The sequence below is a fragment of the Miscanthus floridulus genome, chromosome 4, assembly GCF_019320115.1.
Source record: "Miscanthus floridulus cultivar M001 chromosome 4, ASM1932011v1, whole genome shotgun sequence".
NCBI lineage: Eukaryota > Viridiplantae > Streptophyta > Magnoliopsida > Poales > Poaceae > Miscanthus > Miscanthus floridulus.
Window position 1 is genome coordinate 116,001,982 of NC_089583.1, and position 15,954 is coordinate 116,017,935.

Sequence of the window (15,954 nt, forward strand, 5' to 3'; positions counted from 1 at the left end):
GCTTTTCCCTTCATATATCAGTAACTGATTCTCTTGTAACAGGTTAACAACCCAGCACCATCGGTGAGCAAAAGTGGGAAACCCTTCAATCTCCGGCCTGTTTCCCCAACATCGCCGATCGGCTACAACGCTCCCACCTTAGCCGCTTTGACCCACCAGAAGATTCGTACCAAGACCATCACTTCTAAGTCCAAATTGGCTACATCCAGGGCTACTCCATCGGCTGCTGCTACAACCTTGGTCAAAGCATTTAAGGTAACAACCTTGTTTATTTTCACTTATGCCGATCACAAACTGTATTAACCTTAATCATCAGGGGGTAAGAGCTGCTACTGGATCGTCATCGGCAATTCCGCTGATATCAAGCACCACTTCTTTCGATGAACCTTCAAAGGTAGCTTATTGACTTTACATTTTATCTGTTAAATATCATATCTTACACTTGTTTTGCAGCAACAATTGGGTACATCGGCAAACGTACCAGATGTCCAAGCTTCACAACCAACAAGTGTCGATGCCCCCCAGCCAATCGTTGCCAATGCCCAAGCAAAGCGCAAAGCTTTAACAAATACTGAAGCACAGCCAAAACGACAAAGGTCTATACCGATCCCTACATCTGCCCCAATGTCATCGGTCATCATACCTCAAGAGCCCACCACCGATGAAGTCACAGAGGATATCCCATCGGCAAGCTCAGCCGATCCCCCACACGACATACTCCAGGTTGCTTCCTCCAGTCAAGCACAGGAAATTGCCTTGAAACAGGTAAACCGATCAACCTAGCTGATTTTACAATACTCATACTTATCCCTAACTGATCTCCTTTTCTCTCTCTCAGGAACAAGATTCCCCGAACAGCCTATTTTCCTTTGCCATTGACATTTCTGACGACGATGGAGAGGAGACAAGTTCTTCCCTTGCACTGGGAACAATATCGGCAGAGACTAAATCCAAGTTGGAAACCCTCCTGAACTTGCTACAGCAAGGTACCGCCCAACTGGTAGATGACTCGGACCCCGCAAAGGCAATTTTCAAAACAATTCGTGGCCAGGTCCCTACCGATGTTGAAGAAGTACTCTTCCCAGCAGCTCACTTAGAAAGTCGCCAACTGCAATATCAACGGGCTGCTCAGCGCATTGCCGATAGAGCAGCTCAAGCTCAACTCAAAGAAGAGATGCTACAACTGAAACAAATCGCTGATGAGAAGCACAAGGGCATCGTCAACTTGCAGACTTCGGGTGCTGCACTTAAGCAGAAAATCTTGGATCTATCAGCAAGGAAGATAGCTCTATTGGCTGAATTGAAAGAAATCGATGCAGCCTTAACTCATGCTCAACAAGAAGAAAGCCAGCTACCCAATGCCGTCAAAGCCCTTCAGTAAGAAAGAGATATCCAAGCTCGCAAAGCTTTAGCCATGAAGAAAAAACTCAAGCCTGTGGAGGGTGCTGCCGATGACGATATCAAAGAAATGGAGGAAGCCGACCAGATTCGCCTGCGTGCGATATTAGCTATCCAATCCTTGTTGAACGTGTAATCTTATTTATTGTATCGGCACTTTATGAGACATTGACATCCTTGCATAATTCTAGCCGATAGTACTGTTATCGGCACTTATACTTTTATGCATCTATCCAGATACTAGGGTAATATCTCTTTAAATATTTTCCATTTAACGCTCTGGGAAACACAACCCCTTCGAGGGTTTCTAAAATATATGCATTACCAGGAACAGACTGATTTATCCGATATGGACCTTCCCAATTAGGAGACCACTTTCCAAACTTTGAACTTTTAGTCCCAATCGGTAAAATCAATTTCCAGACCAGATCTCCATCGGCAAACTCTTTTACTTTCACCTTCTTGTCATACCATCTAGCTACTCTTTTCTTATTTTCTTCGATACTAACTAAAGCCCTTAACCGATGACCCGCCACATCTTCCAACTCATCCTTCATAAGAGTATTATAATCATCGGCTGTCAGCTAATTTTGAGAACGTATTCGTCTAGAGCCAACCTTAATTTCCCAAGGCAATACTGCATCGTGTCCATATACTAACTGATAAGGCGTTACTTTGGTTGCACCATGACATGACATCCGATATGACCACAAGGCTTCATTTAATACTGTATGCCACCTCCTAGGATTTTCTTCAATTTTGCGCTTAATGAGTTTGATGATCCCTTTGTTAGAAGCCTCAGCTTGACCATTAGCTTGAGCATAATATGGAGAAGAATTTAAAATTTTAATTCCCATACCTACAGCAAACTCATCAAATTCTCCTGATGCAAACATAGTGCCCTGATCGGTAGTGATAGTCTGAGGAATACCAAATCGGTAAACAATATGCTCTTTCATAAAATCAATCATATTGACCGATGTCACCTTTTTTAAAGGAATTGCCTCAACCCACTTTGTGAAATAATCGGTAGCAACCAGAATAAATTTATGTCCTTTACTCGATGGCGGATAAATCTGACCAATGAGATCAATAGCCCATCCCCGGAACGGCCATGGTTTGATTATAGGATTCATAGCCGATGCAGGCGCTCTTTGAATATTACCAAACTTTTGACACCTCTGGCATCCCTTAAAATATTTAAAACAATCTTCAAGAATAGTCGGCCAATAGTACCCATTCCTTCTGATCATCCATTTCATCTTGAAAGCCGATTGATGTGCCCCACATACTCCTTCATGAATTTCACCCATCAAGCTTTTCGATTCATCATTGCTAACACATCTAAGTAAAACTCCATCTATAGTTCGATAATATAATTCATCATCGAGGAGCACATATTTGGTAGCTTGGAACCTTATACGTCTCTCAACCTTTCTATATGGATCCTTTAAATAATCGACAATCTCTTTCCTCCAGTCATCGGTATCAACTGCCGATGTTAGCACTTCCTGAATAGGCTGATACCCTGAAGCATGCTGAGCTAGTCGATTAGCTTCCTCATTATGCAATCGAGAGATATGTTCAAGACGAAAATCTCTAAATCCTTTCAACAATTGCAAACATCTTTCATAATACGAAATCAAAGCTTCACTTCAGCATTCATAAATTCCAGCCAATTGATTTATAACTAGCATAGAATCACCAAAGATTTCAACAACATCGGCACGTATCTCCTTTAGCAATTCTAACCCTTTTATCAAGGCTTGGTATTCAGCTTGATTGTTTGTCGCTGTAGCAACAATCGGCAATGAAAACTCATACTTCCTTCCTTGAGGTGAAATTAACACAATGCCGATACCTGCTCCTTCACCACATGTGGACCCATCGAAGAAAAGTGTCCAGGGAGCAATCCCCAGAGAGTCCACTGTATTACAATGCTGAGTGACAAAATCAGCCATCACTTGCCCTTTAACTGCCTTAGTTGATTTGTAGCGTAGTTCAAATTCTGATAATGCTAAAATCCATTTGCCGATTCTACCACTTAATATCGGCATCGACAGCATATACTTGACCACATCGTCTTTGCATATGACCGTACATTCGGCAGATAACAAATAATGCCTTAATTTGACACAAGAAAAGTATAAACACAGACACAATTTTTCGATGGCCGAATACCTCGTCTCAGCATCCACTAATCTTCTGCTCAAATAATAAATAACACGTTCTTTCCCTTCAAATTCTTGAATAAGAGCTGAACCGATAACTGTATCATCAGCTGACAAATATAACCTGAAAGGCTTCCCATGTTGAGGTGGAACTAGCACTGGAGGATTTGATAAATATTTCTTAATTTCATCAAGGGCTAATTGCTGTTCAACTCCCCATACAAATTCCTGATCAGCTTTCAATTTAAGTAGTGGGCTGAAAGCCTTGATCTTACCCGACAGATTAGATATGAATCTTCTAATGAAATTAATCTTACCGATCAAAGATTGCAATTCAGTCTTATTGGCAGGAGCAATCACCTTGTTAATTGCATCAATAGACTTCCTACTGATTTCAATGCCCCGCTGATGCACCATAAAACCCAAGAATTGTCCTGCCGATACACCGAATGCACATTTATTAGGATTCATCTTCAATCCATGCTTCCTTGTGCACTCCAGTATCTTTCGCAGATCGGCTAAATGTGCTGTGATATCTCCAGACTTAATCACTACATCATCAATGTAGATCTCCACTAATGTGCCGATGTACTCATGAAAAATAAAGTTCATAGCCCTTTGATAAGTAGCACCGGCATTTTTCAAACCAAACGTCATGACTATCCACTCGAACAACCCCACATGACCTGGACATCTGAAAGCAGTCTTGGGAATATCTTCCTCAGCCATGAATATTTGATTGTAACCTGCATTACCATCCATGAAGCTGATAATTTGATGTCCAGCCGCAGCATCAATCAACAAATCAGCAATCGGCATTGGATAGCCATCCATCGGTGTGGCTTTGTTGAGATTCCTGAAATCAATACAGACACGAAGTTTTCCATTTTTCTTATAAACAGGAACCACATTAGAGATCCTACTCTGCGTATCGACATTGCCGAATAAACTTTGCTTCAATTAATTTAGTTATTTCGGCCTTAATGTCAGGAAGTACATTAGGGTTGCATCGGCGCGCTGGCTGCTGATGTGGCCGAAATCCAGATTTGATAGGTAACCGATGTTCAACTATCGATCGGTCTAATCCAGGCATCTCAGTATAATCCCAAGCAAAACAATCTTTATACTCTTTTAACAAATCTGTTATTCGCTGCTTACACTTGGAATCTAACTTAGCACTAATAAAAGTAGGTCTTGACCTATCACCATCACCGATATCTACTTCTACTAAATCATCTGCCGATGTGAACCCTTGACCTAATTTTCCATCATCGGCAAACCTATCCATTAAAACTCCTCTTCAGAACCGACTGCTTGGATCGGTGGAATTTCATAATCAGCAACTCTAAGGAACTCTTTTTCCCAAGCTTCTCCTGATATGCATTTAGTTCGCTCATAAGTATCTGATTCTGCCGATGCGATGATATAAGAAGAATCACCAGGGACGACCTCAATCTTATCCCCAATCCACTGTACGAGGCATTGATGCATTGTAGAAGGAACACAACAATTAGCATGAATCCAATCCCTCCCTAGAAGCAGATTATATGCACCCTTGCCGTTGATAACAAAGAACGTCGTTGGCAAGGTTTTGCTGCCGATGGTCAATTCAACGCACACTGCCCCTTTAGCCGGTGACACATTGCCTTCAAAATCTTTCAACATCATATCGGTTTTGGTCAAGTCTTGATCTCCCTTACCAAGTTTCCGATACATCACGTAAGGCATAATATTAATCGCAGCCCCTCCATCAATAAGTACCTTAGACACAGGCTGCCCATCAACTCTGCCCTTCACAAATAAAGCCTTAAGATGCTGTCTCTCGTCATCGGTAGGTTTCTCAAAAACAGCCATCATTGGATCTAGTGTTAACTGAGCTACTTGATCAGAGAGAACAACTTCTTCCTCATTATCAGATAGTGCCAAAAACTCCATCGGCAACATGAATACCATATTAACATCTGCCGATGGACCCTTATTTTTGTGTTTTACCTGCCACTGCTGATGACCAGGCCTTTCATTGGAGGAATTTTCCTCTTGGTATAAATCCTCCTGACGCTCACGTTGCATCCTCCTTCTCTGCGTCTTTGTCAGACCCTCTGGGCACCATCGAGGAAACTTGGTTTTCCAAACCGGCTGATAACAAGTCCTAGTTGGTTCTACACGACGTATATTAGGGTCCCTGTAGAATATTTCCTCATCGGGAACTCTTGCGTTTGCCATCTCCTCAAGCTCCTCTTGATTCCTTGGAAAATATCCAGCGCGTTTACCAAGCCTCTCATGTACACTAAGTCTGCCCCCCAGCCGATCATGCACTGATGCTCTGCCTCTGATCGGCTCATTGATAGACAAACCCTGATTACCAAGTTGAAACCTCCTTTCTGAGCGATTGACTCCGTAATAACCATTACACTCAGGGCAATTTTCAACAGTTGGCAATTTAATACCTTCTTCCCAGCAATGGATGAAAAACGGACATCTCCAATGATCTTTATGTCGATTCCATTCTTCCTGACGTCTCATTTCTTGCTGTTGTCGATATCGGTCATTACGTTGACGCCAACCCTCCTGCTGCCTTCGATGAGTAATCACAATGCCAGGTCGAGGAGGATTTTTGGAACTACTGCTTTCTCCTAGCAAACCCTTACTCTTTGCATCATCGGTAGTTATCCGATGTTGGGGGTCCACTGACGCGTTTTTCTCAGCAGCCTCTGACGTCAATACCTTGGTCTTTCCTTTGGCATCCAACATATTTGCTGGAAAAGGGTGTTGATCAATTTTCATCGGCTTCTGGGCCTTGGAAGTACCAAACTTAATTCTCCCAGATTCAATAGCCGATTGTAACTGTTGCCTGAATACCTTGCACTCATTTGTACTGTGTGAAGTTGCATTGTGCCATTTGCAGTACAAAATCTTCTTCAACTCTTCTGCCGATGGGATCACATGATTAGGTGACAGCTTAATTTGGCCCTCTTGAAGCAGAAGATCAAATATTTTATCGGCCTTGGTGATATCAAAGGTAAACTTTTCTGGCTCTTTTTGACCAAAGGGACATGATATCGGCTTTTTATTCTTAACCCACTCAGCTAAGCCGATAACTGGTTCTTCATCAGAGTCAGAATCTCCTACTTCTTCAACAAATGATACCTTTTTACTCCAGTTCTTTTTAGGTTCAAAAACCCTAGTATCTTGATCAGAGATCCTTTGCACAAGATGACTGAGGCTTTCAAACTCCTGAGAAGCATATCTGTCTTTAAGATGTGGCAATAACCCTTGGAAAGCCAGATCGGCAAGCTGCCGATCATCCAGCACCAGGCTGTAGCACTTATTTTTTACATCTCGTAGCCTTTGTACAAAGCTCTCTACCGATTCATCATTACGCTGTCTCAATTTTACTAAATCGGTAAGCTTCTTTTCATGGATTCCAGCAAAGAAATACTTATGGAATTGTTTTTCTAGATCAACCCAAGTAATAATAGAATTTGGTGGTAATGAAATGAACCATGTAAATGCTGATCCAGACAAAGATGATGAAAATAATCGAACTCTTAATTCATCTCTGTTAGCTGCCTCTCCACATTGAATAATGAAGCGATTGACATGTTCCATTGTTGATGTATCATCTTGCCCAGAGAATTTAGTGAAATCTGGTACCTTGTACCGATTTGGGAGAGGAATTAAATCGTATGCAGGAGGGTATGGAGTCCGATAAGAATAAGTATTGACCTTGGGCTTTATCCCAAACTGATCCTTCACAATTTCTGCTATCTTATCGGCCCAAAAAGCATCAGCCTCCTGCTGACGAACTGGTTGAATTTCTACAGGAGGTGCCTGCTGACATCCCTCCACATATCTTTGTGGCCCACGATCTCCAGCAATCGGCATATTTGCCGTTACTTGTGGTCCATTAGCCTGTTGGAAAGGATTCATCGGCTGGGCTGCCGATGCTTGATTCTGGAAACCAGCTTGCATATGACCTTGTTGAATCCCTGCAACCTGCTGATTTCGCTGAACTGTATGTTGAACAGGTAACTGTCCTGACCAATCATTATTAGAACTCATCGGTACAAAACTTACCGATGGCTGGTAATTTGCTGATATTGTTGGATAATTATAACTGGTTTGAGGCATGAACTGAACCCCAGTTTGACTCATAGCAGGGGCTTTCTGCTGCATCGGCAGTAAGCTCGCCGATGGACTTGAATTGAATGTTTGAACCATAGGCATCTGGAAACCTCCTGGAGTTGGTTGCACAGAAGTAGTTGCGGCATATTGAGGCACTTGAGCCATCGGCGAAACGGCCGATGGTATAGGCGCTCTTCCTACTGCATCAAACACTTGAGGTAATCTAGGATTGAAAGCAGATGACTCTGGAGGCATGCCATATCCCCACCAATTAGTAGGAATCTGGCTATTCTGAGACACAGGGCCTGACATAGCTGATGCCGATAGATCTGTATTAAGCTGAACTCGCCCTCCTGGTAGTACCTGATCTGATTGTATCGGTGTAGATTGAATATTAGGTGAGCCTGCCAATACTGGAGGGGAAGTAACTTCTGTACCCACAACGGCCGAAGGAGCCGATGGAGTTTTGACAGATGCCGGCTCTGGTTGATGATAGGCAGGCCCAACGTAATGTGGTGCCGCTTGTCCTTCTTTGAGAGTTCGAACCACAGCATTATGAACAGTATTGGACAGCACATTGGAATGATTAATCAAAGCATGATTTACTGCAGAATTAACCATCTCTTGAAGTTTACCAGGATTGGAGTCAAAGGTAACCTGCCGAGGCAACGGCAAATCTTGCTTCTGGATGACTTGTCCACTCTTGTTCAAGCTAAACGATCTCAGACAAAGCTGCTTGTATTCTTCTACAGCCTTTTCCATAGCCTGCCTCTGTTCTTCCTTGAGATCTTCTTCTGATACTGCGATAATGTTCCCTGAATCGATCTCGGGATTGAACATATTGATTGATTGGTCCCACCGAGCGTGCCAAAAGATGTGTTGATGCAAAAGTGGATCTGCAAACACAAAGGGCTAATACCCGAATCGATATCCAAAGCGTGCCAGTCGATTTGACCTGCTAATCGACAAGGATGAAGATACGAACACTTTGGTCCTGACAACAGCGATACGCCCGGAAGTCACGGCCAAGAGGTGCTCACGCGGAACTCGAGAATCGCCGAAGGTCGCACTGAAACGATGCAGCTCGCCGAATCAATGAGAACTCGTAAAAAAGGAAAAATATGCAAATTGACGAAGTCGCCGAAAAGTAAGTAGATGCAAATAGGAGTAAAAATTGGTTTTGATATTGATTGATATATATATTACATTGCCCCTTACTCCATATTTATACCCTGATCTAAAGAGACACAACCAAACACAACTAGGACACCAATCCCATATCTAAGGAAACACGTGACTCTTACATGAATCATACCCTAACAAATATAGAAAAGGAAATCAACTCCTATCTATTTCCCTGTCCGCCTCAATTACGATGGAAATCTCACCGTCCTCCTTCCCATCGGCATACTCCCTATTTCATCGGCAGTAGTCTTCAAGTCTTCCTTCATCGGCATACTCCCTGTTTCATCGGCAGTAGTCTTCAAGCCTCCCTTCATCGGCATACTCCATGTTTCATCGGCAGTAGTCCTCAAGCCTCCCTTCATCGGCATCGACAATAACACCTCTAACCTCATCGGCAACGCCCGAGTCCAAATCAACCTTTCCATCGACCATCACCAGCTATCGGCAACCATCTTTACAAACTGGCTTTCATCGGCTATCAAAGTATTCAATAACTTTCCCCTTGCCGATTAGTCCACTCCGATTATTTTGACACGTGCAAAAAACGGTGTCAACACCGGGCCAGAGTCAGAAGCGGGTGTCGTTTCTCCTCGGACAGGCCTTCCGATCGGAGACTTGGATCGCCATTCTGGCCTGTTGTTTAGGTTTTTTGGGCCAGCCTAGGAGTTGCATGTCATTTGCAATGTTGTCTGCTGGGCTAAGCCCTTGTTGGGAAGCCAGTCCATGAGGGACCCCGGTTTTATGAACCTGATAGGAGCCCCTAAGCGATTCGAGTAGAATCGTCTGGGGGATTTCTATCTTGATGGCGGGTGTAGCCCCCGAGCGATTCAGGTAGAATCATCTGGGGGGGTTTCGTGTTGCTAGTGAGGGAAGTTTTGTTTCGTTAGTGGGTGCACACGAGTGCACCCGTGGGTGTAGCCCCTGAGCCCCCGGGTGATTCGGGAAGAATCACCTAGGGGTTTTTTTGTCAGCGGGTGTGTGTGCATGTATTTTAGTCGAGATAGAGTCATCAACCAAGGTGTCGCGCGCAGCCACGGTGGTTTTTTAGGGATCGGGCGAGACGGAGCTCACGGATCCTGGCATCGGGCGCAACCGAGGGATCGGTTGAGGTGGACTTGTGGACCCATCGTGTGCAGTCAAGGCAGTTGTTTCTAGGGATCAGGAGAGATAGAGCTTGTAGATCCTGGTGTTGGGCACACACGTCGGACATAGCCGAGGTAGTTAGTTTAGGGATCGAGCAAGACGGAGCTCACGGATCCTGGTGTCGGTGCAGCCCGCATAGCCGAGGCAGTTAGTTTTAGGTGTCTTGAGCCCCTGAGCCCTGTTGAGCTTGGTAGGGGTCGGTTTAGGTTTTGTGTGTTACCCTATCCTCGGTTTCTCATAGCCGGAGGGGCTTAGCTAACGTCACTTGCCTCGATGGCTTAGGCTCGAGTGACGCGCTCGGTGAGCTCGCTAACAGGTATGATCGATTGAAGTCCAGGTCCGTCGTTCATAACGGGGTCGGCATAGCCCTCATGTGGCACTCCACTACTCCTTAACCTACAACCTGGCAGATGCCTGGATCATTCCAGAGACCGACCTGGGTAGCCCACTGGCCTCCCCTCGATGGAGATTCTATGGGTTTGGCGAGGTTTAGGATCGAATGAGAAGGTTGAGATGACCCTATTTGCTTTGGGGAAGACTGGGCGAGGGCCGCTTGAGGCTCATCTGTATTTTCTCCCCTGGCTCTAATTGATGCGAGGTGGCCTCGAGCCCTTCGTGGGCCGGCCTTCGAACTCTGGTCGGTTGTTGCTCATGTTGGACGAGGCAATTGTCGCTTTGTGACGCAACACGGAGTGTTGTGATGCGTTTAACCGCATATGCGATGCCTTAGCCCCCAAGCCCCCGGGCGATTTGGGTAGAATTATCTGGGGGGCGTGGGTGTATGGAATGAATATGTGTATGGATGTATGAATGATTATATAAAGAAATAGTTGGGGTTTGGTAATGTTACCTTGATGACTAGAGTGACGGGGTTTGAAGAGCTCCAATAAAAAATGTCCGACCGGGATCCATGCTCATTGTTCATGATGGAGTTAGCATGGCCCGCATAGGGCATCCCTCTGCTCCTTACCTATCTGTTGGTGTTCACCTAAGCCATCTGATCGACTTAGGAAGCCCGTTGGTCTCTCCTGGCGGAGATCCCATCGTTTGGGCATTTCCAAGTCCCGCCTGGGAAGGCGGAGGGCCGCCTATGTGTAGTGGTGCCTTGTTTCTTGCGCCCGACATGTGGTTGTGGTGGGCCATACCCAGGCCACATCCCATCTGACCAGGCGCTGTTCCATCGGGCAGGGTGTGACCTATCGGTCAGGGCGCGCCCCATCGTATCCCAACTGTTGTGCCTCTTTCTTTAAGTAGGGGAAGGGAAAGGGCTTTCGCCCTGTTCCTTCGCTTATTCCTCATCTGCTATCTCTTCTCTTTCTTTCTTCTCGCCAAGAGTGTTTGAGAGCCATGGTGGTTCCTAGGAGAGAAAACGGGAGAACGAGGGAGAGGAGAAAACTCACAGTTCCATCTGTGAACCCAGAGTGTAATGTCGAGCTAGAGGTCATCCATCATGAGGGAGTCGATGCTGGCTTCCTTCACTGAGAAGGGGTTCCTGCCGCCAAAGGAGGTTCCGCACTAGAGGGCTCCCGGGAGGGAGAAGTTCCCACAACCTCGGCTCAGTGTGGTGGTTTCCTTCCTCGCCTTCCATGAGCGTGGGCTAGGATACCCCATGCATTGGTTCCTATGCGGGCTCCTCAATGAGTGGAGTTTGTAGCTGCAGCACCTCAATCCAACTGGGGTGCTGCATATCGCCGGTTTTGTCATGGTGTGTGAGGCCTTCCTTGGGATGGAGCCGCATATGGATTTCTTCTGATGGATGTTCTTCGGGCGAGCTTTGTCGGTGGGGAGTCTGCCCAAGATCACGCCGGTGGGAGGCTTTACACTGCAAAAGATACTGAGCGCGGGGAGCTCATACCCTATGTATATCCCCTGCGACTCTAATCAGGGGTGGCACAGTGAATGGTTCTACATCAGGAACCCAGCAGAGGCGCCATTCCCCCCTTTCACTGGCAGGAGGCTGGAGAAGCTGGACAGCTGGTCATGGGGCCTCACCAGTCAGTAAAAGAAGAAGGTGGAGATTATCAAGGTGGAGCTTAAGAAGCTCATGCATCACGGCCATATGGGGTGCGGGTGTTCCACACCCTCTTCCATGGTCGGGTCTCTCCGCTGGCGGAGAGGATGTGACCGATGTGGAAGTACAATGGCCCGATGGACCCAGACCGTGCGTCGCCAGAGAAGTTGCCGAATGACGAGGTCTAGAGTCACCTTGACCGGGTGCTGCAGCTAAAGCCCAAGGAGGATGTTAATGGAAAGCCCGGACCTCTCAACGCCGTGATGGTGTCTAAACTGGTATGCTCCCCTTCCTTTTACTTCATGTTCTTTTCCCCTTTGCTCTCCTATTTTTTTATTTTGAGTTGCCTATTCTGTAGGGACTTAGAGTTTACAAGTCTCGGCTGCACCTTCTGAAGGGGCCTGAGGGTGTAGCTCGGTAGGCCACCCAGAAGGAGGCGGTGGATGCCAAGAAGAAGAAGAAGAAGAAGAAGAAAGCCGAGGAGGCTTGGCGAAAGCATGAGAAGGAGAAGGAGATCACCCGGCGCGTGTGGGCCGGGGAAAATAGGAGCGACGTCAAGTCAGAGCTTGAGTCGGAGGACCCCATAGAGGTGGGGGATGACATGATCTTCTCTGAGGAGGAGGAAAGCTGGGAGGTTGTCGCGACCTCGGCAGAGCGTCATGATCGTGCAGCCATGTCTGCTGGTGACGAGCAGGAGGCAGAGAGGCATGGAGATGTTCCCGCATCGAGGAAGCGTGCTGCGAGTGCGGACGCCATTGATGAACGGGAGGCAAAGCGGATGCGGTCACCGCGCCCTTCAGCGGTGTCACCGGCCTCGTCCCCACTTGTGGTGGATGCGGCGGGACAAGCCCAGCAGTGGGAGGAGCCGGCTCACACCCGTGCGTTGTTGGGGCCAGTGCTAGCGTGTGATCCATAATAGGAGGATGCCCCGCCAGCTGCTCCAGTCGGCGTGCCCCGAGTCGAAGGTCGTGGTGATTCACAGGCTAAGCAATAACCGGTTGGGTTGACTGCCCCGGTTGAAGCGAGGGGGCGCGGGTCATGGCTGTAACACCCCGGTGTTATGCAAGCATTTAGGCACTACAAATCATGCATATTATGTATCATCAAGCATCCTAATCATACATGCCTAATCATGTAAATAATAACTGAAATAATGCTTCAAAACATATGAAACAAGCTCGTAAAACATGAATGTTGCATACACTTATTTAGAGTTATTTTGCCCTAATTATGCTTGCTAGGTTAGTAAAACATGTTTGGCTATAATTGTAAATCATCTAGAATTATTTAGCATAATTTTTGGAGCAAAGTTTGTATTCAAACTTTTGACAAAAATATGCTTTTGAAATTATTATTGGAAAGGGTCAAAAATCCCCTCTATTTAGCTTTTGCTTCCCAATTCAAAATCTATGCAAAATTTTTAGTTGGTCCCTAAAGCAAAGTTGTAGAGGATTAAATTCTAAGCAACTTTAATTTTTGGGCCATTTTCAAAAGAAGTCATTTTCTTGCTCAAAAAGGTACGTGAAAATTGATATTTGAAAATTCATTGAAAATAGAATTTGAAAAAATTGTTTATCTCTTTTAACGGGCCGCCGCCTCACTTCTGGCCCGTCAGCCAAAGCCAGCCCAGCAATCCTCATGCGCCCGTGCCTTCGCCTTAGCCTAGCCCACTCCGTGCGCTGTCTTCCTTCTTCCCCCGCGTGCGCGTACGCGTCCGACGGCGTTAGGCATGCCGCGCCGCGTGGCGAGCGCATGCCGGCGACGCCGGCCGGGTGGCGTCCCGTGGCCCCCGTGAGCATGCGCCTTGCCCATTTTCAAGCCACCGTAGCTCCGCTTCTCCCTGCACTCCTCATTTTCCTCTCCCACGCTACGTCTCTACCTTGCCCGCACCGAGCTCTGCTCTCGCGCCGCCCTCACCACCGCAGCCCCGCCAGCGAAATTGGTCGTCGGTGGTCCACCTTTGCCCGCAATCAAGCACACGTCGCTCCGCCTCGCTCCTCGACACCCGATGCTCACTGCAGGGTCACCATTTGCACAAGGTACAGCTGCCCCGCGCATTTTTGCCGCCTCGGTCATGGCGCCGCCGCGCTTGACCTCGCCGTGGAAGAGCTTCCCCCATCCCTTCTCTATCCCCTTGAGTGACCTGCTTAGGTTTGCCATCTTCTTGCGGACCTAGCGCGCACGCCTGCTTGCCCGGTCATGGCTAGCAACGGCCGCCGGCCCGCCGGCAACGGCCGCCGGCCCGCTGGCAGCGGCCGCACCGCCGTGGCACTTGGAACACTGGCGCGGCGTGGCTATCTCGCCTCGGCCGAGCTGGGCCAGGTCGGCCTTGGGCCAGAGCCCCAAGCTGGGTCGTCGCCCTTCCCCTTCGCTCGGTTGCACAGGCCAAAAGCGACCGTGGGCCAGTCATTCCCATGGGCCGGCCCAGTAGTAATAGGAAAATTGTTTTCGGTTTTTCTTTTATTATTTGGGAAGAGAAATACTTTAGAAAATGTTTGTGTACTCATTTTGGCTCCAAATTTGTTGAAACAAATTTTGTTGTGTTCCTTGTCACCAGATCTACATGATAAAAATATTGCATGTCATTTTTGAGATACTTTTCTGTAGAGCTTTATTTAATTCTTGATATTGCTGATATCTTATAAAATGTGTAGTAAAACCTATATGTATCAAAAAAAATATGCTTCAAAGTTTGTTACTCTTCTCGTGTAATGTACTTCCTAGGAAAAATATATGCCATGCATGTCCTGTAGAAAAATTGTGAGATTTAGTTCAAGTGCCTTTAATGGCTAATTTTTGTTATTTTTGCTAGAGAGCAAAATTTGTATAAAACATGCATGTGATAATTTTTGTGCAATGATTATTTACTGTATAGAACATAAGAAAAATATTACATCTGTTGTTTGACACTTTTCATAACACAAAGTATTTTCATGTTCATAATTATACCATAGCTTGTCATTTTTGTGTAGGCTACTCCATTTATTCAAATGTCATAAAAATTTAATGGTAGGCTACTTAGGGTAGTACTGTGCTATGGTAATTTTCTAAGATTTTTCTAAGCTATAAAATAGATGTTGCTATTCAAACCTATTATTAATTAGGGTTTAATCAAATGTTGCCTTATGCATGATTAAGAAATTAGTGAAGCTTTGGTATATCTTTGAAGCATTTAATGAGATGTGTTGACTTAGCATATTAGTAGTAGAAGAGAATGCAGTAGATGACATGTGCTTGTAGTACATGTTCTTGGATGATGTTGACTACCTTGCATTCAAGCATATCCATTGTGTTCATTTCATCCGATGCACCTTTTGCATAAGCACTTACGCACCTGCATCATATAAGATCGCAAACCAAGAGCCCAATCATCATACCTGAGGAGCTCGAGGAGCAGCTCGAGGTGCAGCCGCAGGAAGTGACCGAAGCAGTCGAGGAGGACGTTGAGGAACTTTCGGGGTGCCCCGATCACCGCCCGAGCTCCTTCGAGAAAGGCAAGCCCCAGAGCATTTTTCTCCCTAGTTTGCAATTATTAATTAAATGTTTTACTTTAATTGACACATTATGTTCAGGAGTTGTTTGCAATTGTTGCTGCATTATACCTTGTCTACCTTTGTTATACTATATCCTTGTTACCCTGGTATTCGCAATCGAGTCAATTCTTAGCTGGCTTAGACCGGTAGAAGTCGGGTGATTTCCTGTCACCTGCGAGCTATAGGTGGTTACCTGGATCTGCTTGGATAACTATGTAGTCATGGTATAACTAAGTGTTAATTTGAAGTTGAGACCGGACGAAGACTTACAGAGTTTTGGACTGTAGTGCTTTCCGTTTGTGTCGATTAAGGACCGACCATTGTTGGGCCTCGAGTCATGTTGAACGCATGCCTTACATTTAGCTGGCCGAATAAAGTACCTTTCAAC